At 45.4% G+C, this 27,016-nt stretch overlaps 2 protein-coding genes across 8 annotated transcripts in view; both read right to left on the reverse strand.

Annotated features, from left to right (window-relative positions):
* The window catches only part of SEC61B (SEC61 translocon subunit beta), a 1,118,247-nt gene that overhangs the window by 57,278 nt on the left and 1,033,953 nt on the right, over positions 1–27,016 (reverse strand). The window lies entirely within an intron of this gene.
* INVS (inversin) overlaps positions 1–27,016 on the reverse strand; it is a 426,566-nt gene that overhangs the window by 40,113 nt on the left and 359,437 nt on the right. The gene's annotated exons all lie outside the window — the stretch shown is intronic.

The following is a 27,016-nucleotide window of genomic DNA, read 5'->3' on the forward strand; positions in this document are numbered from 1 at the left end:
CCCCAGGCTTGCCCCAACTACAGAAGGAGATACTTTTCACTTCCTGTTAGACCATTTTCAATCTTTTCCTTTTCTGCAAGGGGGGGGGGGGGAGAGAAAGTGGCTCCTTTTTCCCTCCCTCCCAAAGACTGCAACTTTGTCACTCACACTTCCTTTCCTGAATCCTCTATGATAATCTTTATAGCTATTTGTAAATAGAGCCTGTTCTGCCTGACTGGCTCAGGCAATGCGTAACAGTCCAAGGAAAAGAAATCAAACACACACGTGCTCTGCTAATCAGCAAACTTGTATTAACTAAACAAAAAAGGATTACTCAAAACAGTCCTTAGTGTCTGAAAACAATGATAGTGCAAGGCTTACTTCAGCCGCATACACAGGAAAAAACAAACAAAGACAACCTGGAATGAGCAAAGAAGTCAGGAGTCCTTTTGAATCTTTGGAGCAAACAGCAAGTCCCAGAGTTTTCACCTCCCACTTGTCTGAAAAAGCTGGGTTGAAAACTCCAACGGTGCGGAACAGAAACTTCAGAGCAGGAACCACAAAATAACACAGATAAACAGCCACAGTTTGCCTTGGGCCATTGTTCCCTTTTATACGTTTAGCCCTCATTAAGGGAACCACACCCAGCCCTCAGTATAAGAACCACGCCCAGCCCAGGTGCAATTATGATGACTTGTAATACTCCTTCAATCGATCTCTTCTTTGCATAGCTCTTCAGCTACGCAGATCAATATATTGATCTGCAGAAGAACCCAGGGACGAAAGACTGTCTGAGGGACTGCATGCCAAATCCCCTGGGCTGTCTGCTGAATCCTGCGTACCAGTGGCCTCGTCCTTCTGGCTGGCTGCCACGTCTTCCTTGCTGTCTGCCACATCTTCCTGGCTGTCAGCCAGGCTTTCGCATTCACTTTGTGCCACGTCTTTTCCATCTGTGGGAGTAACGGCTGGCCCAGGCCCAAACACAACAGAGCCAGGACGTTCAAAGAGCAAAGTGGCCACAGTTAGAGGAGGACTAGCTCAGAAATAGGATTGAAGTCCACAAATCTTAAAGTTCCCAAGTTTGAAGGCCCCTGGCTTAGGGATTAGGAGTGCAAGGGTCTTCAAACCTAGCAACTTTAAGACTTGTGGACTTCAACTCCCATTCCTGAGCTAGCATGATTGGAGGGGGGTCTGGAAATTAAAGTCCACAAATTTTACAGTTGCCAGATTTCAAGACTCCTGGGTTAGGAATTAGGTATACAAGGGTCTTCAAACCTGGCAACTTTCATTCCTGAGATAGCATGACTGGAGGAGGAATTCTGAGATCACAAGTCTTTATAGCTGTCAAGTTTGAAGTTTGTAAAAAGTGTCCATGTTTGTAAAAAAAGTATTCTGCTACACTGGTATTTTATTAACCCTGCTGTTCAGTTCGAGAAAACTCCCTAATCTTATGTTCCCGGGTCTATTTGACCCGGACTGCAAATTGATCATTTTAGGTACTTATATTTGATCTTTTTGAAAGCTTTTTTCACCTGGAAACAAGTTTGAACATTTCTGCAGACAATGGAATGAAAATTGAACTGAACAAATTAATCCTTATTGGTTTATTTTGCACATAAATGTGCCTCCCCCCCCGTTTTTGTGAATTTTTTTTAGGTTTATTGATAATTTTGCCTGCAAAATGCATTATATCTTATTAAATTGGTGTGGGATTGGTAGCTTGAACATTTCTGAACATAATGATATGAAACTTGAACTGGAAAAATTGATGCATATTCATTTATTTTGCAAATAAAAGTCTCTCCCGGCCTATTTTAATTGATATAAAAATTATGCTGTTAATTTCAAACTTACATACTTGGTTTTAGTAAAATGGATTTCTTTCATAAGATTAGTTGTCTGGCTACAATATGCTTGCTTTTCAAAAGGATATTCCAAATATTTCTAGCCAAATATATATAAAAAGTGAAAATAATGGCACACAGCAAGGCCTGGGGGGGGGCCTTTTGTGGCAAAAATAAACCAATAAGAATCATTTTTTTCAGTTCATTTCTATTTTTCTTATGTTTAGGATTGTTCAATTTAGTATATCAAAATTTTGGGGGAATATTCCTTAGAGATTTGTAGCCTAAAAAATATATAAATTGACAAAAAATATAAATTGACATGGGGGGAGGGGCTTTTTGATCAAAATAAAAATATAAGCCTCAATTTTTTCAGTTCAATTTTCATATCATTATGTTCATAAATGTTCAAAGTAGTTTTCCAGTGGAAAAAGTTTTCAAAAAGACCAAATTCAAGTACCTAAAAAAAATCTATATGACCCGAAACAGAGTCAGCGTGACTTTTTTTTTTGCCCAGAAAAAATTTTTTCCCCACCCCCACAAATATTTTTATGATGATCAGCCATGTTAAAATGAGTAAATGAATGCATAAGATATTAAAAATATTTCAGATTTGAAGCCTGCGTAAATATAAAGTGAAAATGTTTGCAAGCAGCCAAGGGGGGGGGGGCTTATTTATGATTGTAAACAACCAATAAGAAATATTTCTTTCAGTTCATTTATATTTTTCTTATATTCAGAAATGTTCAAACTACCAATCCCACACCAACTTTAGTAAAATTGAACACATTTTGCAAGCAAAACTATCCATAAATTGAAAAATATTTCACAAAAACAGGGGGGGGGCATGCATTCTATCAGCAAAATAAACCAATAAGAATTACTTTTTTCATTTTCATTTTCATATCATTGTGTGCAGAAATGTTCAGACTACTTTCCAAGTGAAAAAAGTATTCAAATTGACCAAACATAAGCACTTCAAATGAAGAGTTTTTGGTCCGGGTCAGGGTGACCTGGGAACAGAAGAAGTGTGACTTTTTGTTTTTCAGCAAAAAAGAAACCTCCCACCCCCCAAAAAAAATTCTCATAGAGAGAACCCCTGAAATGATGAAAAGTCATGAAATTTCAAGTTTCAGATATGCAGGGAAATTTTTTTACAGGGACTCAAACTTGGCTTCGGGTCACATACGACCCGAACAGAACAGCATAATATATTACTGCACCATTTGGTTCAGAATACTTTTTTCCTTGTTTTGCACCTCTAAAATCTAGATGCATCCAATACTCCATTGTGTCTTATACTCAAAAAAAATACGGTACATACATACATACATACATACATACATACATACATACATACATACGTACATACATTATATTCTGCCTTTATGATTTTTATAAATAACTCAAAGGGGTAAACATATCCAACACTCCTTCCACCTCCTATTTTTTTCTTTAACAACTACCTATAAAATAAGTTGGGCTGAGAGAAAGTGATAGGCCTAACTGGCTTGCATGGCTAAGACAAGACTTGAGCTCATGGTCTTTTGTTTTCAGGCGTGGAGCCTTAACCAAATTTTTAGATAAGAACCCCACTCCTATATATAAGTATGAATACTCAAGTATAATTCCCATTAATCTCACAGAGTGCTTTTAATGACAATCTGATAAAATAGGCATTGTAGTAGAGACAGAGTTTGGATTATATGAATTCATCTATTACTATTTGAAGAACTATTGCTATAGGTAAAAGACTAATTTTTTATTGTAATCTCGGTAATTTACACACAGTTCAACTATAAGACCTCCAAGGTCCCTTCCAACTCTATTATTCTTTTTGGATTTAGTTGTAATTCTGTATCTATTTGTTTTAGTTCTTGTTCCAATTTTTCCTGTTTAATTTTTTTTTTGTGTGTGTTTTCTTGCCATATATGATATTGTTAAACCCCGAATATAAGCCTTTGTCGTGTCCCAAAGTGTTTGTGGTGTACTGTCTTCAGTTTTATTTATTTCAAAACATATTTGTAGTTCTTTTTCTAACATCTGAGTATATTGCTTTTTATTTGTTTTTTACTGCTTTCCTTTCTCCAAATTAATGATATCGGGTTATGGTCCGCCCAAGTTTGATTCTATTTCTATTTTTACAATTTCATTATTTATCTGTGGTGTTGCCCATACCATGTCTATACGAGACCAACTCTGATGTGGATTCGAATAGTATGTGTATTGTTTATCTTTATCATGTTTTTCTCTTCAAGAGTATTTCAAGTTCAGTTCTTTAACTATTTCCCAAAATGTTTTGGGGAGATTTTTCTTTTTTTAAATGTTTCTATTCCCTTTGTAGTCTAATTTTTTATCTGATACCGCGTTGAAATCTCCTACCAAATTATATTCTCCAAATCTAATTTGATCATTTTTTCATGTAGTTTTTTATAAAATTCAATTTGATTTTCGTTGGGTGCATAGATCACTATTAACGTTAGGGGTTTTTGATCCTTTTCTAATTCTATTATTAAAATTCTTCCCTCCTGATCTTTATATATTTCTTTTGAACTGATTGTTTTTTTCACATATATTGCTACTCTCTTTTTTTTGTCAGCTAAAGAAGCATAAAGCGTCCCTAGTTTCTTATCTTCTAGTAGGTCCACATTTTGTTTACGTATATGTAATTCTTGCAAAGCAATCACGTCCATTTTTAATTTTTAAAATTTTGTAAATATTAGTCTTCTTTTATTAGGATTGTTAAGTCCATTTACATTAATTGATATTATTCCTATATCTTCTGACATTTATTGTTGGTAGTATTTCCAATTCCTCGTTTCTCTTAAATTTCTCTCCTGTTGTTCCTCTTGCTGTTCTTGTTTCTTTCCTTCTGCCCTTAGTCTTTCTTTTTCTTCAAGTGCTTCTTCCTCCTCCCGACTTGTTGTCTCTAATTCCTCTCTATTGCCCCTGCTTTCTTTACTGGTTTGTTCTTCACAGAGTAAATCATTTTCTTCACAGAATTGTCATGCTTCCTCTTTCCTAGTTATCATCATCCCTTCCGGGAAAAGCCATCTAAACATCACACTCCTCTGAATTAGTTTTCTTGCCAGAAATTGGTATTGTTTTCTAATCTTGCGAATCCTACGTGGTATTTGTTTCAGGATTATTATTTCTTTTCCCCTATACGCTATCCATTGGTTGCGAGACCATTTATATATTTCGTCTCTGGTTATCCGTCTGGCAAATTTAATATGTACCTCTCGCGGTAGGTGGTACCTTTTTGCATAGTTTGTATGTACCCAATATAGTTCATCTATTTCCAGAGCCATCTCTTGCTGGTCTTTATGCAGAATTTTTGCAAGGATTTCAATCATTTTTTCACCTAGGTTCTCATCTTTCTCTTCAATTATATTTTGAAATCGTAGACTGTACGAGGAGCGGTCTAATTCCAGTTGTGCGATAGCTTGCTCCATGTTTTTGGTGATCATCTCACTTTTTTCTTCCATCTTTTCTACCTTCTTTTCTACCTTTCCCACTTTGTCTTCGATTACCTTTATCTTTTGTTCATTTTCCTTTAATGTTTGTTGCATATCCACTATTCTTTCATCATTTCCCTTAACCTTATCTTTGACTTCTCCCATCTCTGTCTTTAATTCCCCATGTTGTTTTTTGGCGTCTTCTCTATTGTTTTCTAATGCTTTTGTCATTATATCTTGTAGTTGTACTAACATGTCTTTTATTGTTCTTTTCGGATGAAGTTTTTGGGGTTTATTCCTCGTCCCCCAGGGCAATGGTGGGTTGCCTTGTGGGCTACGAATACTCTCCTTCAACGATCGGGACCCTCCAAGCCCGATCACATCGAAAAAGCGGTACTTCAAAGGAAAAAAAAAAAGTGTACAAGCAGAGCCCCGCTCTTCCACCTCCTAGCACAGTCGCGTCGCCACCGGAAGCCCCAACTCTATTATTCTATGTTCTAATAAGCTGTTTAGCTGGTGAAAGTAGAGTTGCTCACAGAGAGTGCCAAATGTCATGCCAAAGTTTTGAACAAAGGTATAAATGCATCACAAATGTAGCCAGGATGTTGTGCTCTCTTATATTGTTGACTTATTCTTGTTACTGAGCTCAAGAAAAATGAAATCAGGAGTCCTTTGATTTTCTGTCTTCTATGAACAAAAAATATGAGATCTTTTAAAAGAATAGTGGCACTTCTGAAGATAAAAACATAGCTGAAAAGTTAGAATTCAAAAAAGGTCAAGTATGTGCAAAAGAAAAAAAAGAAAGTGAAGACATTAACAAATTCTTTGTTATTAGAGAATATATTACAAAACAAGCAAACAAAATAATATGGTGTCAGTGAACCAGCTAGCATCTGAGAAATAAAAGTTCAATTTATTATCAGAGCCATGTCTGGATTCTAGCCGTGATAATACTAGCACTGAATTTCACTTCACTAATTTATTTAGATTAAAGTTCATTTCCACAACGCCACATCCACAAGTGCATCACATGTACCAATCTGGGGAAGGGAATGCTAGCTTCTCCTTGTACAGTCGATCTATGGCTCTGCACAAAGAATGTGCTGTAGTGCCAACATCTCTCTATCTCTATCTCTCACTCCTCCCATTTCCCTATCACTGTTATTGTGTCTTCCCTTCCCCAAACCCCACCTCCTGAACAATTGAGTAAAGCATCAGGGCAGTACCGCTTCCAAAACATTCTACCTCCTCCCTCTGGAACTCTTGGCTTGTACGGGTAATTCTCATGGAACTTCCTGACTAACCTATCAGCCTTGACATCCCAACTCTTTATCCAGGTAGCCTCTGATAGAGGGTACCCCTTCCAATGAATTAGGTACTGTAAATTTCCTCTAAAAATGCGGAAATCCAAAATCTTTTCCACTTTGTAGTAGGATTCTCCCTGAGCCACAACAGGGGAAGGGGGCGGCTGTGTGTGTGGCCTAACACTGGACCCGATCACCAGCTTAAGCAGGCTGCAGTGAAAAACAGGGTGGATCCTCCCTAGGATTCTAGGCAATGCAAGCTGCACCATGACCGGGTTGATTATTTTCACAATTGGGAAAGGGCCCAGGAATTTTGGACCTAGCTTTTTGCTAGGCAACCTCAACTGAATGTACATGGTAGATAGGAAAACGTTATCTCCCACTCTAAAAGAGGGTTGGGGAGATCGGTGTTTATCTGCTTGCTTCTTGTAGGCTTGCGCTGCCACCACCAGTGCTTTCTTGGTGCCCTCCCAACCTCTCTTCAGTTTCTCCATCCACTCCGCCAACATGACTGTATATATGGTATGCTTGTATGTATGTTTGGTTTTTATATATTAAGGGGTTTTAATCTGCTTTTAGTATTGGATTTTATTGTACATTGTTTATGATTGTTGTTAGCCGCCCCGAGTTTTCGGAGAGGGGCGGCATATAAATCCAATAAAACTTGAAACTTGAAACATGACGGACGAGTGAGGTTCTGTAGGTAGTTCCGGCATGGGAACAAAATCTCGACCACTGGTAACCTGGAAAGTAGTTAGTCCCTTGCTACTGTGTACAGAATTGTTGTAAGCTAGTTCTGCGAAAAGCAACAATTCAGCCCAGTCGTTCTGTTGGTAACTCACATAGCATCTAAGGTATTGTTCCACTAGGGCGTTAGCTCTCTCTGCTGCTCCATTTGTGGAAGGGTGGAATGCAGAACTAAGTCCTTGGCTGGAACCAATGGTGCAAACAAATTCTCTCCAGAATCTAGCAGTGAATTGAACCCCCTGATCTGATATGATCCTGCACGAGACTCCATGCAATCTGTAAATGTGTTTCAGGAATAACTTCGCCAAGTGTCTGGCAGTAGGTAGCCCCGAACAAGCGATGAAATGGGCTTGTCTGGAGAATAAATCAATTACACTCCATATAACAGTGTTTCCCTTGCTCTCAGGGAGTTCCACTATGAAGTCCATTGCTATTTCTTCCCAGGGCCTAGTAGGGCTGGCTACTTGCTGCAGTAATCCAGGGGGGCTTCCAGGCCTATGCTTTTGGTGGCGCAGATGGCACAACTTTTCACATTACCTTCGACTTCTGCTTTCATTCTGGGCCACCAGAATTGTCTCCGCACCAGGTGCAATGTTTTCAGGAACCTGAAGTGACCCCCTAGTCTGGAGTCATGACTCCGTTGGAGAATATCTAATTGCAAGCTGGCAGACACATATACAGTGGTACCTCAAGATACGAACCCCTCGTCTTACGAACAACCCGAGATACGAACCCGGGGTTCAGAAAAATTTTGCCTCTTCTTACGAACATTTTTCGTCTTACGAACGGCAAACCCCCCGGCTGTTTTAAAAGGTGACAGCCGGGTGGCGGGGCTTCTCGGCGACCTCCCGAACACTGAACCCGGAAGTTCGGGTTCCGGAGGCCTCTGAGAAGTCCCGCTGCCCAGCTGTCGTCTCCCACCAGTACTTCTCCCAAGACAACGCGGTTTCAGCCTCCCTTTGCTCCACGCTGCTTCGCCCTGCCTGTCATCCTGGCTCAAGCAGGCGGCGGCAGACCGTCTTTGTGTTTTTTGCTGGGGGGGGAGCAGGAAGACCTTCCTGACTCCCTCCCCCCAGCCAAAAACACAAAGACGGTCTCCGCTTGAGCCAAGATAACAGGCAAGGGCGAAGCAGCGCTCAGCAAAGGGAGGCTGAAACCGCCGGCGGCTTCAGCTTCCCATTGCCCCGTGGGCGGCGGCAGACTGCCTTTGTATTTTTGGCTGGGGGGGAAGGAGGAGGCGCAGGATCGGGGCGGCGACGGGCGCGGGGCGAGGCAGCAGGTCAGCATCCTGGGCGGGCGAGGAGACGCGGCCGAGCGGGCCCGGCTCAGGCTCCGGCTAGACCTCCAGCAAGACGGGGCGGGCAGCGACTGGGTGCGGTGGTGGTGGCGGCGAGGGTGTGTCTGACTCGGGGCTGGCAGCGCCTGACGCAGCGGGGAACATTGGTGCGGGAGGCAGGAGAGGACCGGGTGACCGGAGTAGCAGCGCCGCCGCCGTCGCCGCCACGCCCGGCTCGGCTTCCCTGGCTGCTTGGCCGTGGAGGCTCGGCCGAAAGGGGCTGGAGCCGCAGAGCTTTGCCTCCCGCCCCTCGCCCCTGTGCCGCCAGCGCGTCATCTTCCCTCCCAGACAAAAAGGCCGGCCTTCGGGGATGAGGGGGCGTGCTTGGCTCTGCTCCGGTCCCCCGATCGTCTCCTGCCTCCCGCGCCGATGTTCCACGCCACACCCGGCTCGGCTTCCCTGGCTGCTTGGCCGGGGGGGCTCGGGCAAAAGGGGCTGGAGACGCAGAGATTTGCCTCCCACCCCTCGCCCGTGCCGCCGGCGCGTCATCTTCCCTCCCAGACAAAAAGGCTGGCCTTCGGGGATGAGGGGGCGTGCTTGGCTCTGCGTCTCCAACCCCTTTCGGCCGAGCCCCCCCGGCCAAGCAGCCAGGGAAGCCGAGCCGGGCGTGAAACATCGGCGCGGGAGGCAGGAGACAATCGGGCGACCGGAGCAGCAACACTGCCGCCATCACCGCCACGCCCGGCCCGGATTCCCTGGCTGTTTGGCCAGGGAGGCTCGGCCGAAAGGGGCTGGAGACGCAGAGCCGAGCACGCCCCTTCCTCCCCGAAAGCCGGCCTTTTTGTCTGGGAGGGAAGATGACGCGCCGGCGACACGGGCGAGAGGTGGGAGGCAAATCTCTGCGTCTCCAGCCGATGTTCCCTGCCACGCCCAGCTCGGCTTCCCTGGCTGCTTGGCCGGCGGGGCTCGGAGGAAAGGGGCTGGAGACGCAGATTTGCCTCCCACCCCTCGCCCGTGCTACCGGCGCGTCATCTTCCCTCCCAGACAAAAAGGCCAGCTTTCGGGGAGGAAGGGGCGTGCTCTGCTCTGCGTCTCCAGCCCCTCACCGCCACGCCCGGCCCGGATTCCCTGGCTGTTTGGCCAGGGAGGCTTGGCCGAAAGGGGCTGGAGACGCAGAGCCGAGCACGCCCCTTCCTCCCCGAAAGCCGGCCTTTTTGTCTGGGAGGGAAAATGACGCGCCGGCGGCACGGGCGAGAGGTGGGAGGCAAATCTCTGCGTCTCCAGCCGATGTTCCCTGCCATGCCCAGCTCGGCTTCCCTGGCTGCTTGGCCGGCGGGGCTCGGAGGAAAGGGGCTGGAGACGCAGATTTGCCTCCCACCCCTCGCCCGTGCTGCCGGCGCGTCATCTTCCCTCCCAGACAAAAAGGCCAGCTTTCGGGGAGGAAGGGGCGTGCTCGGCTCTGCGTCTCCAGCCCCTCACCGCCACGCCCAGCCCGGATTCCCTGGCTGTTTGGCCAGGGAGGCATGGCCGAAAGGGGCTGGAGACGCAGAGCCGAGCACGCCCCTTCCTCCCCGAAAGCCGGCCTTTTTGTCTGGGAGGGAAAATGACGCGCCGGCGGCACGGGCGAGAGGTGGGAGGCAAATCTCTGTGTCTCCAGCCGATGTTCCCTGCCACGCCCAGCTCGGCTTCCCTGGCTGCTTGGCCGGCGGGGCTCGGAGGAAAGGGGCTGGAGACGCAGATTTGCCTCCCACCCCTCGCCCATGCTGCCGGCGCGTCATCTTCCCTCCCAGACAAAAAGGCCAGCTTTCGGGGAGGAAGGGGCGTGCTCGGCTCTGCGTCTCCAGCCCCTCACCGCCACGCCCGGCCCGGATTCCCTGGCTGTTTGGCCAGGGAGGCTTGGCCGAAAGGGGCTGGAGACGCAGAGCCGAGCACGCCCCTTCCTCCCCGAAAGCCGGCCTTTTTGTCTGGGAGGGAAGATGACGCACCGGCGGCACGGGCGAGGGGTGGGAGGTAAATCTCTGCGTCTCCAGCCGATGTTCCCTGCCACACCCAGCTCGGCTTCCCTGGCTGCTTGGCCGGCGGGGCTCGGAGGAAAGGGGCTGGAGGCGCAGATTTGCCTCCCACGAGGCCCTCGCCCGTGCTGCCGGCGCGTCATCTTCCCTCCCAGACAAAAAGGCCAGCTTTCGGGGAGGAAGGGGCGTGCTCGGCTCTGCGTCTCCAGCCCCTCACCGCCACGCCCGGCCCGGATTCCCTGGCTGTTTGGCCAGGGAGGCTTGGCCGAAAGGGGCTGGAGACGCAGAGCCGAGCATGCCCCTTCCTCCCCGAAAGCCGGCCTTTTTTGTCTGGGAGGGAAGATGACGCGCCGGCGGCACAGGCGAGGGATGGGAGGCAAATCTCTGCGTCTGCAGCCCCTTTCGCCCGAGCCCCCGCCCAAGCAGCCAGGGAAGCCGGACGTGGCGGCGACGGCAGCGGTGTTGCTGCTCCGGTCGCCCGATCATCTCCTGCCTCCCGCGCCGATGTTCCCAGCAACCCCCCCAGCCCGGCTGTCACCTTTTAAAACAGCCTGGGGGCTTCTCGGCGACCTCCCCAATGCCGAACCCGGCGTTGGGGAGGTCGCTGAGAAGCCCCCAGGCTGTTTTAAAAGGTGACAGCCGGGCGGCAGCATTTTTTTTGCGGTTTATTTTTTTGGTTGCACGGATTAATTGACTTTACATTGTTTCCTATGGGAAACAATGTTTCGTCTTACGAACCTTTCGTCTTACGAACCTCCCCCCGGCACCAATTAAGTTCGTATCTTAAGGTTCCACTGTAGTTTGATTCCCTTCCAAGCCAACCCTTCCCTCAGTGTTAGGATTTCTTTGTGGTTGTTGAACCATGGGTCATGGGTCTCCCACTCCTCTTTTCCTGGTGGAGACTGTCTCCTGGGTTGGTCTCGGATGAGGACGGATGCAGCTTTCTCCTCACTTTCAGGAGAGGGGGAGAGACATGGGATGATTGGATGTACTTTTTCCTCTCTCTTGCTATTGTACTGTGGTTTTCATGACAGAGCGTCAGCCATGTAATTCTTCCCAGCTGGGATATGTTTCAGCATAAAATTGAAACATCTGAAGTATTGGGCCCATTGTACTTGCTTAGGAGAGAGCCTTCAAGGGGTCTTTAACACTTCAAGGTTTTTGTGGTCTGTCCATACTTCAAAAGGAATAGCTCCGCCTTCTAGAAATTGCCTCCATGTCCCCAGAGCTTCACGTATGGCATATACTTTCTTCTCCCAAATGGCCCACCTCCTCTAGGTGAAGGTTAGCTTCTTTGAAAGATATGCACAAGGCAGTAACTGTCCTTTCCCATTGTCTTGTAATAACACCGCAGCTATTGCCACATCGCTGGATCACAAACTTCCATTCAGGGTCAGGATGTTGCAGGATTGGCTCCTTTGCAAAAAGTCTTTTGAGCCTTTCAAAAGCCTTTTGGCATTCCATCGTCCACCTGATTGGCTAAGACGGTCTAGGCTCAGTGGGGACTGACCCAGTTTTTAGTAGTTCAGTTAGGGGCAAGGCAATCTCAGCGAAAGCTGGAATGAACTGCCGGTAGAAATTTGCAAAGCCTAAGAAACTGTAGTTGTTAGCGTGTGCGGGGAGCTTGCCAATCTAACACAGCCTTCACTTTGGCGGGGTCCATTTCGATGCCTTTGCTGGATATGCGGTATCCCAAGTAGTCTACTGACGTCTGGTGAAATTCGCATTTAGAAAGTTTTACATAGAGCTTAGCAGCCAAAAGTTTCTTCAAAACTTGCCTCACCAACTTGACATGGTCAGGGAAATTCTGGCTGTAGATAAGAATGTCATCTAAGTACACGATTACTCCTTTGTAGAGGTGGTCATGTAGAACTTCATTTATGTATTGCATGAATACAGCAGGGGCTCTTTTTAGGCCCAATGTCATCACCTAAATTTGGAAACTCCCTAATGGGCAGTTGAAAGTGGTTTTCCACTCGTCCCCTTCCTTTATTCGGATGCGATAATACACCTCCCTTAAGTCTAGCTTGGTAAAATACTTCCCCTTTGCTAGATGATTAAGCAAATCCTTCATGAGGGGGAGGGGATACTTGACATAATTGTAATTATTATGGCGTAGAGCTCATGAAAACCTCAAATCCACCATTCCTGAAAATTATATTATTACATGCAATCAATAAAACAAGGATTGTACATAGAACAATATTGGACCTCTGAAAAGTATAAGCACGCACATGTACTCAGTTCTTGGTTTGGACCCCTTTTGCAGCAATTTGCAACTTCACAGAGAGGGGCAGCATACAAATCCAATAAATAAATAATAAATAAATAAATTACTGTCTCAATGCGATGTGGCATAGAAGCTATCAGCCTGGCACTGCTGAGGTTTTATGAAAGACCAGGATGCTTCAATAGCATCTTTCAGTTCTTCTGCATTGTTCAGTCTTATGTCTCTCATCTTTCTCTTGGTAATGCCCCTTAGATTCTCTATGGGGTTCAGGTCAGGTGAGTTGCTGGCCAATCAAGCACAGTAATCCCACAATCATTGGACCAGATTTTGGTCCTTTTGGCAGTGTGGGTAGATGCCAGGTCCTGCTGGAAAATGAAGTCACCATCCCCATAAAGTTTGTATGCGGAAGAAGGCATGAAGTGCTCAAAAATCTCCTGGTAGATGGCTGCATTGACCCTGGACTTAATGAAGCACAGTGGACCACCATCAGCAGACATGGCTCCCCAAATCAACACAAACTGTAGAAACTTCATATTGGACTTCAAGCATCTTGCAATGTGTGCTTCTCCATTCTTCCTCTATGGAAACTGGGTCCTTTGTTTCCAAATGAGATGCAAAAGAGGACTTTGGATCACTGAGCAACAGGCCAGGTCTGGGTTTTTTTAGCCCAGATAAGACACTTCTGCTGTTGTTTATTGTTCAGGAGCAGCTTGACAAGAGGAATATGACATTTGAAGCCCATGTTCAGGATCCATCTCTGTGTAGTGGCTCTTGATGCACTGACTCCAAACTTAATCTACTCCTTGTGAAACTCCCCAATACTTTTGAAAGGCCTTTTCCTGACAATTGTCTCCAGGCTGCGTTCATCTCTGTTACTTGTGCACCTTTTTCTTCCAACTGTTTCCTTCCACATAACTTTATATTAATGTGCTTTAATACTGCACTTTGGGAACATCTAACTTTGTTTGCAATTACCTTTTGAGACTTTCCCTCCTTGTGGAAGGTGTCAATGATGATTTTCGGCACAATTGTCAGGTCAGTAGTCTTTCCCATTATTGTGATTCCTACTGAACCAGACTGAGAGACCATTTTAAGGCTCAGGAACCCTTTGCAGGTGTTATGGCTTAATTAGCTGATTAGAGTGTGACACTTTGAGCTTGGAATATTGCACCTTTTTACAATATTCTAATTTTTTGAGATTGTGGATTTGGGGTTTTCATCAGCTGTACCCCATAATGATCACAATTATGACAAATCACGGCTCGAACTATCTTGCTTTGCGTGTAATGAGTCTCTCTCATATCTTAGTTTCACGTTTAAAGTTGCATTACTGAAATAAATGAACTTTTGCATGATATTCTAATTATTTCAGTTTTACCTGTAAATCCTTCCATTACCTACCATCCAATCAGAACTGAAGAAGTATGAGAAGTGAAATATCTTCAAATAAAAATCAGAAACTACAGTTGTCTCTTGAAAAAGCACTTTTGGGAATCAATCATTATTATTTGATGCTGTGATAGCTTTGTCTTTGATGTTGTCTCTCCATCTTCTTCTGGATTTGCCTGGTGTTCTTTATATATGCCTTGTATAGTATAGAATCCCATGATATTTTTTACAAGTATGCAAACCATTTAACTTACTCGATGACTAGCAAGTTGGCAATGAATATTTTGCTACAGAAATTACAAGGATATACTAAAATGTTGATTTTGAAAAATGAAGGGGCTAGGTACAGTATTTGAAAGAGTATTTCCTATGGAGTGTTTACAAATTAATAAAACAGTATAAGAAGTCATTGAAATTAATTGCAAGAAATCTCCTGTGTAAAAATTTTTTTGATTAGAAAATGAACAGAAATCATTTGAAGGCACTGGAAAGAATAAAGGATTATTCCCAAATGAGAACAGACACATTAATATGATGAAGCAATGCTATTTAGCTATAATGAAATTAAGGTTATTTGGAAACAACTCATTCAGATGTTATTTACAACATTTTTGATACTATAACAAAGAATGCAGAACATATTTTATTAGCTTTGCTAGTATTCTGCCTTAGTTATTTCCCCTTCTTTCCACATTTTATACTTGTCCTTTTTGTCTTTCAATTTGTCAGAGAGCTTTTTAGGCAGCCATGCTGGTTTCTTTTCTGACCTATTATTTTTCTTCTTCATTTGTATTGAACTAGTCTAGGCTTTTATAATCTCACTTTTCAAAATTTCCCAAGCTTCTTGAGTTGTTTTCCCCTTAAGGATTCTTATCCATGGAATTTTTCCCAAGTTCTCTCTGAGTTTATTAATATTAGCTCTCTTAAAATCCAAGACTCTAGTTTGACTTTGTTCTTGTTGTTGTTTGTGTTTGTCTCCGGAGAGGGGCGGCATACAAATCCAATAAATAAATAAACAAACAATTAAATAAATAATGTTGAATTCCAATATTGCATAATCACTTGCCTCCAAGATTCCTGTAGCTTCAACACCTTCTATCATTTCATCTCCGTTAGTGAGAATTAAGAATAGTATGGCAGAGCCCCTTGATCCCTTCTCTACTTTTTGGGTAGCAAAGTTGTCTGCTAGGTTTGTTAGGAACCTGTTGGATCTTCCACTTGGTGCAGAGTTTGTCTCCCAGTTGATGTCAGGGTAATTAAAATCCCTCATTGCGGCTTCCGGTTCCGGTGCTAATATATAGGCAACTTGAGCTGAGAGCTCCATTCAACCCCCTCCCAGAAAGCCTGCTCTGCAGCTCATACGAACAAAAATCAGGTTCCTAGCAGGTGGGAACTTCCACAGCTGGTGCCTCTGTATTTTATGAAACGTTACCTTTTACGGAGTGGACACAAATCTAGAATCATAGCTGAACAGAACACGAGGAATACAACGACTCTCTCCAAAATGGCGCCTCCCTCTCCAGATCCCAAATCTCAGAGACAACAAACTTCCAAGCAACAGCCTTAATTACCGAACAAGATACTCAAACTACAATAACCTTTGAAGCACCGGATTACAGTAACGTGGCAATTGAAATTGCTAAACTCCCTGCTCCAGACCTTGATGCTACACTCACAAATACAATACAAGAGACTATAAATGCTATAAAAGCTGATGTAGCACAACAGGACTTGAGCCTTGAAGAAACAGACAAACGCTTGACTACAATAGAAACCACCAAAGTGGAGGAAAACTACAGTATGCTTAAAGATGTGATCCAAGCAACTACCAAATTACATGAACGTATTGAGGACTTAGAGAAGGAATATCCTCCAAATGGGAGGTCTTACAGAAGATATCAAACTCAACCCTGACAAGACGGAGTGGCTGTGGGTTTTGCCTCCCAAGGACAATCACAACTGTCTGTCCATTACCTGGGCGGGGGGGGGGGGAAATCATTGACTCCCTCAGAGAGTTCGCAACTTGGGCATCCTCCTCGATCCACAGCTGATGTTAGAACACCACCTTTCGGTTGTGGCGAGGGGAGCATTTGCCCAGGTTCGCCTGGTGCACCAGTTGCGACCCTATTTGGATGGGGAATCCTTGCTCACAGTTTCTCATGCCCTTATCACCACGAGGTTCAACTACTGCAATGCTCTCTACATGGGGCTACCTTTGAAGAGTGTTCAGAAACTTCAAATAATGCAGAATGTGGCCGCACGAGGTGTCATGGGCCTTCCCAGATACACCCATGTCCAGTAATGGGCAGCCAAACTTTTTACTGCCACACTGTGGGTGTGGCTTATTTTGTGAGTGTGGCTTAATGGCCATGTGACTGGGTAGGAATGGCTTGCCGGCCATGTGATCAGGTGGGAGTGGCTTGAACGATCATCACCATTCAACCGAACTGTTAAATCCTCGACTTACAACCTTCCCAATATCACTCGCTGGAGTGACAATTTGCATCATATTTCCCATGCTCTCCTTCCTGGGTCGCCTCCCTGCCCCAGGCTGGGTAGCTAGGTGAATGGGTGCAGCCAGAAGCATAAATGCTGCCAGCGCTGCCGCCACCCACGCCTCAGGATGCATGAGGCTGGAGGGGAGATGGGCAGGAGAAATGGAAGCTCGTCCAAGGCCATGAAGGAGGAAAGGACAAACGCAAGGAGCGCAGTCGCAGCAGCAAGGAAAAAAAGGGGAGCCGAGTCGAGACCAGTAATCCAGGAAGTGACCGCTGTCGATCAGCTGGAGCTACGTACACATCTTTATTTCCGCCAGTGGAACTACGTTCCATCCCATCCTACCTGCTGCCCACCCCTTCCCATGTCTCTCCAACACTCCACAGCCTGCATTGGCTGCCGATTGGTTTCTGGACACAATTCAAAGTGTTGGTGATGACCTATAAAGCCTTACATGGCATCGGACCAGATTACTTACGGGGCCACCCTCTGCCACACAAAGCCCAGCGGCCAATAAGGTCCCACAGTTGGCCTTTTCCAGGTCCCGTCGACCAGACAATGTCATCTGGCGGGGGCTAGGGGAAGAGCCATCTCTGTGGCGGTCCCGGCCCTCTGGAATCAGCTCCCTCCGGAGATTTGCACTGCCCCCACCCTCCTCGCCTTTCGCACGAGAAAGCTTTTGATAATGTGAAATGGCAGTGACTGGGACAGGTACTTGACCATATTGGACTACAGGGTCCTTTCGGTACCTATATACAAAGCCTCTACACCAAGCACATAAGGCAAGAATATGTACTACAAGATTTATATCCACACCTTTCTTTTTGTTGAAGGGGACTCGGCAAGGGTGTCCTCTTTCATCCCTACTTTTCAATCTGACCAATGAACCCCTGGCGAGATATAGTGGAACAAAATACATTTAAAATAATACAAATAGGATCTTCTACACTAAGACCACATTTTTTGCAGATGATATCCTTCTGCTCATGTCTGACTCATGCAGGGATCTCCCCAAAATTCTAACTTTATTTAAAGACTTTGGTTCATTTTCAGGGTTCAAAATAAATCAATCTAAATGTGAAATACTATTCCTGGAGAGAAACAGACTGGTGGGAAGTATAGAAAAAGAGATAGGAGGGATACCTGTAGTATCAAATTTTGTGAAATACTTAGGCATAAAAATTGGATGTACAGTGGAATCGGTATATGGGCTAAATTACCCTCCATTAATTACAAAAAAATTATTCAAAAATTATAATGATGGCATAAACTCCCCATTTCTTTTTTGACACGTAACCATCTAATAAAAATGATGTCTTCTTCCAAACTATTATATCCAATGCTATTATATCCAATCCTTTTATATTCTTATAAAGCATGCTGATATCATGAACCCAACAAGTTATATCCCATTTTTTATGGCAGGGCAAGCGCCCACGCATCCATACCATAAGCCAGGGGTCTCCAAACTTTTTACACAGGGGGCCAGTTTACTGTCCCTCAGACTGTTGGAGGGCTGGACTATAAAAAAAACTTTATGAACAAATCCCTATGCACATTGCACATCTTATTTAAAGTAAAAAACAAAATGGGAACAAATACAATATTTAAAATAAGAAGTAATTAAGTAATAAAGTAATTTATACATTTTTATTAACAAGTAAATTTAAACTTAAATCAAGAAACTCCCTCCATTTCTCCTTCCTTCCTTCCCTCCTTCCTCTCCACCTCTCTTCCCTCTCTTTTCTTCCTTCTCTCTCATTTGTTTCATTTTCCTCTCCCTCGTTTTCTCTCCATAATTTTCTCATTTTTCTCTTTCTCTTTTTCTCTCTCTCTCTCACTCTTTCCATCTCTCCCCCTTTCTCTCTTCCTCTCTATCTCTCCCTCTTTCTCTCTCTGTCCCTCTCTCTTTCTCTCTCTCTTCTCTTTCTTTCTCTCTCTCTCTTTCACTCACTCTTTCTCTGTCCCTCTTTGTATCTCTCCCACTTCCTTTCTCTCTCCCTCTTTCACCCTCTCTCTCTTGCTTTCTTTCTCTCTCAATCTATTTCTTTCTCTCCCTCTCTCTTTCTCTCCCTCTCTCTCTCCCTCCCTCTCCCTCTTTCTCTCTCTTGCTTTCTTTCTCTCTCACTCTATTTCTATCTCTCCCTCTCTCCCTATCTCTCTCCCTCCCTCTCCCTCTTTCTTTCTCTCTCACTCTATTTCTATCTCTACCTCTTTCTCTCTCCCTCTCTATCTCTCCCTCTTTCTCTCTCTTGCTTTCTTTCTCTCTCACTTTCTCTCTATCTTGCTTTCTTTCTCTCTCCCCTCCTTTTTCTCTCTCTCTCTCATACACCACGCTGGCAACAGAGAGAGAAAGAGAGAGCGAAGGGTGGCTTGATGGTCCACGGCCCCGTGGATGAGCAGCTCTGCATGGTCCCAGCACTGGACTTCGCCGTCGCCTCCGCCCGGCTCTCCAGCTAACCCCCTGAATTTGCCCAAACGGAGGCGGTGGCGGTTTCAAAGGACCAACACACGGTCCTTCTTGGTGCTGCATTGCTGCAGCCTCCAAGCTCCGCTGCTGTCCTCGGGCACTGTTACTTCTAAGCTGCGCTGAGAGAGAGATAGAGCGGAGAGTACCAGACTTCGCCGTTGCCTCTGCCCCCGTCCGGCTCTCCAGCTAAGAGGCACAGTCACGTCCACCCCTTCACCCTCCACGGTGCCCAGCGCCCAGCCCCACGCCACCTCCACCTCCTGGTAGCACGTCCGACCTCTTCCTGCAGGAACGGGTGGTGGGGTGGAAGTGGTTGGACTTATCTACACGCGCGCCTGCTGACTGGGAAGAGGGGAAAGGAAAAAAAATCTGCGCCTCCAAAGAGGGGAGGGGGGAAAAAGAAAGAAAAAAAGAGCTCCAACTTGGCGGAAGGCAGGAGGGGAGAACCGAGCGTGCTGCAGCAAGTTTGCTTGGCTTTCTGGGGCTTTTTTTTCTCCCCCTCCACCACCTCTGTCTGAATGTCGTTTGCCGCTTAGGAGTGACCCTCTCTCGGGCTTGTTGTGGATGTGGTGCGGATGAGGGGAAAAGCCCAGCTGCCCAGGAAAGCACATTTGGAAAGTCTCTGCGGAGAGCCAAAATACCAACGAAGCTTCTTTTTTTTTCAGTATTTGGTAAGGAGGCGAAGAAGAGGTTGAACTGGTTTTGCTAATTCGCGCTTACGGCTTTCCCCCCTCATCCGCGCCGCATCCACAACAAGCCCGAGAGAGGGTCACTCCAAAGTGGCAAACAACATTCGGAAAGGGGTGGTGGAGGGGGAGAAAAAAAAGCCCCAGAAAGGAGTAGCTGCCTTTTCGCCAAGCAAACTTGCTGCAGCACGCTCGATTCTCCCCTCCTGCCTTCTGCCAAGTTGGAGCTCTTATTTTTCTTTCTTCCCCCCCCTCTTTGGAGAAGCAGATTTTTTTTCTTTCCCCTCTTCCAAGTCAGCAGGTGCGCGTGTAGATAAGTCCAACCACTTCCACCCCACCACCCGCTCCTGCAGGAAGAGGTCCGGCGCGCTATTGGGAGGAGGAGGTGGCGGTGGCCTGGGGCCGGGCGCTGGGCGCCGTGGAGGCCAAAAGGGTAGACGTGGCTGCTGCCTCTTTGCTGGAGAGTTGGACGTGGGCAGAGGCGACGGCGAAGTCCGCTGCTGGGGCCATGCGGGGCCGCTCATCCAGGGGGCCGTGGACTGGCAAGCCGCCCTCCGCTCTCTCTCTCTTTCTCTCTCAGCGCAGCTTAGAAGTAACAGTGCCCAGGGACAACATCGGAGCTCGGAGGCTGCAGCAACGCAGCGCCGAGAAGGACCAGCTGTTGGTCCTTGAAGCCGCCGCCGCCGCCTCCGTTTGGGCAAATTCAGGGGGGTTCCTGAATCTCCCGTCCATTCACCGCGGAGGATGAGGTGAGGAGGAGATGGTGCAGAGGCAAGGGGCAGGGAGGAAAGCGGGCCTGTACCTTGCCTCTGTACCGCCTCCTTGCTCAGCAGCAGACCGCGGTGAATGGACAGGAGATTCGGGAGCTTATATCTATTGATAAAATCTCGTGCACTCCCCGCAGGCCTGATAAATTGCCTCAGCGGGCCGCATCCGGCCCATGGGCCGTAGTTTGGGGACCACTGCCATAAGCTGATAGCTGCAAAGGAAAAAGGAGGGATTAATGCCCCTAACATTAGGGGATACAATTTAGTATGCATGATGAGGCACATTTGTGACTGGTTAAAAGACACAAGCATTTTTTCAGCATATTATTTAGAATCTCAATACTGTGCACCTGGGACTTGGCCCCCTTACTACATGTTAAGATAGCTTAATTACCATCATATATTAAAAAATCAATAGTTTTCTGTGATACCAAAGCAACAGGGAAGGTCGTACAAATAAAATACCACCTATTGTTCCACATATCAAAGTATCTACCACTTTGAAACCACTTGGGTTCCCATAGGGCTGAGAAAATAATATGTTTGGGGAATGGAAAACAAAAGGCATCCTGCTGGTAAAACACCTCCTGCATGAAACAGAACCTAGATGTTAGATAGAGAAGAACTACTAGATAAATATCAACTAGGACCAGCACATGGATTGCTGTATGCTCAAATACAGGGTTTTCTAGTACCTATATTACATGATGTAAAAAATGAAATCAGACAAAATGAAATGGATAAAATCCTCTCACTAAATCTAGGGACCAGGACAGTGACAATGCTGTATCACCATATGAGAAATCTAGATGTGAAAAGACATTCTGAAACTTTCTTCTCTGCATGGGCACGACAATTAGGGGATAAAGGCATTGGGGATACAATCCTAAAATAATGGAACACATTACGCAAGGCCATAATAAATGAATACTGGCATGAGACTCAATTCAAAACTATACATAGGTCTATATATGCATTCAATCTCCCAATAACAACATGTAGACGAAACAGATCAACAGCATGCCCAAAGTGTGGAACATCCAACACTGACTTATACCATGGATTGTGGGAATGTCCATATGTCATAAAATTCTGGAAACAAATAGAAGAAATTATTTAAAAGATTTGGCCAAAAGAAAATAATCTTTCTTCTAAGTTATGTTTATTCCATTGTGGACATGATGATTCCCTGAGTAAACCTAAAGTAATGCATATTCTATTGCTAGTTAGCAAAAAATATTACTAAAATGCTGGCTGGAACCCACAGTCCCTATGATGGGCATGGTGATAGATCAAACGAAATGACTCTTTCATGTAGAATGCTTAGAAGGAGAAAAATCCAAAAGCAAATCCAAAATCCACAGCCCCATTTTTTTAGAAAATGGAGACGCTTTCTGAGTATATACTTTACACAGACAGAGTTGGACGTAATGATACGTCCATTCACTCTGTCAGAATGCTATTTACAAGAAAGGTTAAAAAATTCCTTGGGATACTCCAAATAACTTAAAGCAGATGATGAAGGAAGGAAAAATAATATGTTCGCTTCAAAGGATAGGAGTATCAAGTATATGGTATATTTTGTATGTTTGCAGAAATATATGAATCTATATTTCTGATGAAAGGAATTCTTCATAAGGACTTATGGAATTGTATAATTTCTTATGAATCCAATGACCTGGGAATCAAAAATGATTTATTATATAACTGTGTAATTATTGTTTTGACACTTTGTCATGTTTTATTGTTATTTGTAACATATTTTTTTAAAAAAAAAAATTAAAACCATCCCTCATTAGTAATGGTGTGCTTCCTAGTTAGCTGACTAGCAAAAAGTTCATCTACTTTCTCTGTTTAGTTGGGTGGCCTATAGTATAGACCATTTCCACTACCCCCTTTAATTAATATTGATTCAAATGCATTCAAGATTATTTTCATTATTGTTGTGCTCTATTTCTGTAGAGGTGTAGTTATTTCTTATATTTCTTATTATTTGGTCTGTTTCTTTTAAATAATTTAAAACCCTCTAGCTGTATATTCCATTTGTCAGTTTCATCCCACCAAGTTTCCATAATGGCAACTATATCATATCCTCCCTCATTTACCTGAATTTCTAATTCGCCTTGTTTATTCCTCATACTCTCTGTGTTGGTGTATAGACATTTAAATTTGGCAACTTTAAGACTTTTGGACTTCAATTCCCAGAATCCCCAGCAGACATGCTAGCTCAGGAATGGGAATTGAAGTTCATTAGTCTTAAAGCTGTCAAGTTTGAAAACCTCTGGGTTAGGGATTGGAGTATACTGCAAGGGCATTCAAACTTCCTGAGCTAGTCCTCCTCTAACTGTGGCTACTTTGCTCTTTAAACTTCCCAGCTCTATTTACAAAGAGCCATAAAGATTATCACCAGAGATTCAGGAAAGGAAGTGCAAGGGACAAAGTTGCAGTCTTTGAGAAGGAGGGAGGGAAAGAGGAGCTTCTTTTCTCTCTCCCCCCCATCTTGCAAAAAAAGAAATGATCGAAAATTATCTAACAGGAAGTGAAAAGTATCTCCTTCTGTAGTCAGGGAAAGACTGGGAATTGCTTTAGTCCAATCTCACCCTTGCAGAGAAAGACTGGAGTCCAGATCGCTTTAATACCAGAGAAATTGGTGAAAGAAACTGTGTTGAATTCAGGTTTCTTTCAGCGTGATAACCAGAAAGGGAGGTTAAGTTTCTGTGCACACACATTGTGTTTCTCTTTTCATTTGCTTTGGGCAGCCAGAGACATGGGCGGGGGAAGGCTAGTCAGTGATAGAAATGAAGAGGAAAAACACTGGAAATTTGTATTAGCTACCGTAGAAGGAGGCTGCTCAGAAGCACTGAGCAATTTTGCATCATTTATTTATTTATTTATTTATTTATTTATTTATTTATTTATCTATCTATTTATTTATTTATTTATTTATTTATTATTTGGATTTGTATGCCGCCCCTCTCCGAAGACTCGGGGCGGCTCACAACAAGTGAAACAAATAATAAATAATCCAATTAATTAAAATATTTAAAGATTTTTTAAAAACCCATATACAGTGGTACCTCGAGATACGAGTTTAATTCGTTCCGGACCTGGGCTCTTAAGTCGAGCAGCTCTTATCTCGAACGACTTTTCCCCATAGGAATTAATGTAAATAATTTTAATTGGTTCCAGCCCTCAAAAAACTCACAAAGTTAGTCTAAATTATGCAGAAAGACATGTTTTTAATGAAGAAATGTACATGTACATATAAATGAATAATGAAGTTTCTTTCACTTAACTTGTAAACTTTCTTAAACTTTTAAATTTACATATGTTCAACTTCTCTGCCACCCAATCCTGTAGGACAGAGGTCCCCAACCCTTTTTGCACCAGGGACCGGCTTGAAGCGATCAAGAGAGGAATGGGTGAATGAATGGACGGAAGGTGGGAAGGAAGGAAGGAAAGAGGGAAGGGACAGGAACAGAGGAAGGAAGCAAGGAAACTTATGAAAGGGGAGAGTAAGAGAGGAATGAGTGAAGGGAGGGAGGGAGGGAAGAAGGTGGGAAGGAGAAAGAAAAGAAGAAATAGAGGAAGGGAAGGTAAAAGAGAGAAAGAAAAAGAGCAAGAAAGAAAGAAAGAAAGAAAGAAAGAAAGGGGGAAGGGACAGGAACAGAGGAAGGAAGCAAGGAAACTTATGAAAGGGGAGAGTAAGAGAGGAATGAGTGAAGGGAGGGAGGGAAGAAGGTGGGAAGGAGAAAGAAAAGAAGAAATAGAGGAAGGGAAGGTAAAAGAGAGAAAGAAAAAGAGCAAGAAAGAAAGCTGCAAGCACCCCCCCGAGCCCCCCAGGCCGGCTGCAACCTTTTAAAACACGCGCGCCGCTTCGCAGCTGTCTCCTGAAGCCGAACACGGAAGTTAGCGTTTGGCTTCAGGAGACAGCTCCTTGGCGCTTGTATCTCGAATTTGGGCTTGTAAGCAGAACAAAAATATCTCTCCCCTCCCAGCTCTTATCTCGAGTTGCTCTTAAGTAGAGCAGCTCTTATGTCGGGGTTCCACTGTACTAACAGACACACACACACAAGCATACCATGTATAAATTAAACATGCCCAGGGGGAGATGTTTCAATTCCCCCATGCCTGACGGCAAAGGTGGGTTTTAAGGAGTTTACGGAAGGCAGGAAGAGTAGGGGCAGTTCTAATCTCCGGGGGGAGTTGGTTCCATAGAGCCGGTGCCACCACAGAGAAGGCTCTTCCCCTGGGGCCCGCCAACCGACATTGTTTAGTTGACGGGACCCGGAGAAGGCCCACTCTGTGGGACCTAATCGGTCGCTGGGATTCGTGTGGCAGGAGGCGGTCTCGGAGATATTCTGGTCCGATGCCATGAAGGGCTTTAAAGGTCATAACCAACACTTTGAATTGTGACCGGAAATTGATCGGCAGCCAGTGCAGACTGCGGAGTGATGGTGAAACATGGGCATACCTAGGTAAGCCCATGACTGCTCTCGCAGCTGCATTCTGCACGATCTGAAGTTTCCGAACACTTTTCAAAGGTAGCCCCATGTAGAGAGCATTACAGTAGTCGAACCTCGAGGTGATGAGGGCATGAGTGACTGTGAGCAATGAGTCCTGGTCCAGATAGGGCCGCAACTGGTGCACCAGGCGAACCTGGGCAAACGCCCCCCTCGCCACAGCTGAGAGATGGTTTTCTAATGTGAGCTGTGGATCGAGGAGGACGCCCAAGTTGCGGACCCTCTCTGAGGGGGTCAGTAATTCCCCCCCCAGGGTAATGGACGGACAGATGGGATTGTCCTTGGGAGGCAAAACCCACCAGGCCCCAACAGCCTCCAGGCACCGGCGCATCACTTCCACCGCTTCGTTGACTGGGCATGGGGTGGAGATGTAAAGCTGGGTATCATCGGCATATTGATGATACCTCACCCCATGTCCTTGGATGATCTCACCCAGCGGTTTCATGTAGATGTTAAATAGCAAGGGGGAGAGGACCGACCCCTGAGGCACCCCACAAGGGAGAGACCTCGGAGCCGACCTCTGACCCCCCACTAACATCGACTGCGACCGGCCAGAGATGTAGGAGGAGAACCACTGGAGAACAGTGCCTCCCACCCCCAACCCCTCCAATCGGTGCAGAAGGATACCATGGTCGATGGTATCGAAAGCCGCTGAGAGATCGAGGAGCACCAGGACAGAGGATAAACCCCTGTCCCGGGCCTGCAGAGATCATCCATCAATGCGACCAAAGCGGTTTCCGTGCTGTAACCGGGCCTGAAACCCGACTGCTGGGGACCTAGATAATCGGCTTCTTCCAAGGACCGCTGGAGCTGGAGTGCCACCACCTTCTCAACAACCTTCCCCATAAAGGGAAGGTTGGAGATTGGACAATAGTTGTTAAGTACGGCTGGGTCCAGGGAAGGCTTCTTGAGGAGGGGGCGCACGAGCGCTTCTTTATAGAGTGTTGGAAAAACTCCCCTCCCCAAGGAAGCATTGGTAATCTCCTGGGCCCAGCTCCGTGTCACCTCCCTGCTGGCCGAGACCAACAGGAGGGACACGAATCCAGTAGACAGGTGGCGGAACTCACAGCTCCAATGGCCTTGTCCACTTCATCAGGTGTCACCAGATCACTAATGATACAAATCCTTCTTCCTTCCATCCTCTTTCTTTCTCTTCTCTCTCTCTCTCTCTCACACACACACGGCAGAGTCTGGCAGTTGGGTCATGCAGGGAGAGCACAGGGAGAGCAACTTCTCTCGTCCTTCCCAGAAAGTGCCTCTGCTGATTGGCTGCTCTGGGGCAGGGGATGGATGGGAGAGTAGACATTTCCCAAAAGCCTTTCATTGTAGATGAGTGTTTGGCCTTTGAGGTTGGCTGCTTTCCTTCTCCACCTCGAGGGTTCTTGCCCCACCCACTGCTCCTCCGTGTTGCTATCATAAGAGGCTGACTTGAGCACACTAACCTCCACCCCAGGCACTGAAAATTGAGCCTTGCGTTTTCTCCGGTGAAGTTGCCATTTTGATCACTTCTGCTTTGCTGATTCCAATTGGTGAGAGAAGCACTGTAACTTCACTATCTCCCCCTTTGTTCTTTCTTTCTGATTGCCAGTTGGATTAATCTCCTGGAATACCACCAATCAGCTGTCTGTTGCCAGCAATTGTGGCTATTACCGCAGTCGCACCAACTCCCTCCTCATGCCCCCGGGTGCAATATTTGATATATAAGACACACCCAGTTTTTGACCTTCTTTTTGGGAGTAAAAAGATGCATCTTATACTCCCTCTCTTACTAAGTCTCAGAGTCCCAGCCAGGAGCTTGTCCCCTAGCCTTTGTGAATTGAAAGTGCAATGGGAAA

The sequence above is a fragment of the Erythrolamprus reginae genome, chromosome Z (assembly GCF_031021105.1).
Source record: "Erythrolamprus reginae isolate rEryReg1 chromosome Z, rEryReg1.hap1, whole genome shotgun sequence".
NCBI classification, from domain to species: domain Eukaryota; kingdom Metazoa; phylum Chordata; class Lepidosauria; order Squamata; family Dipsadidae; genus Erythrolamprus; species Erythrolamprus reginae.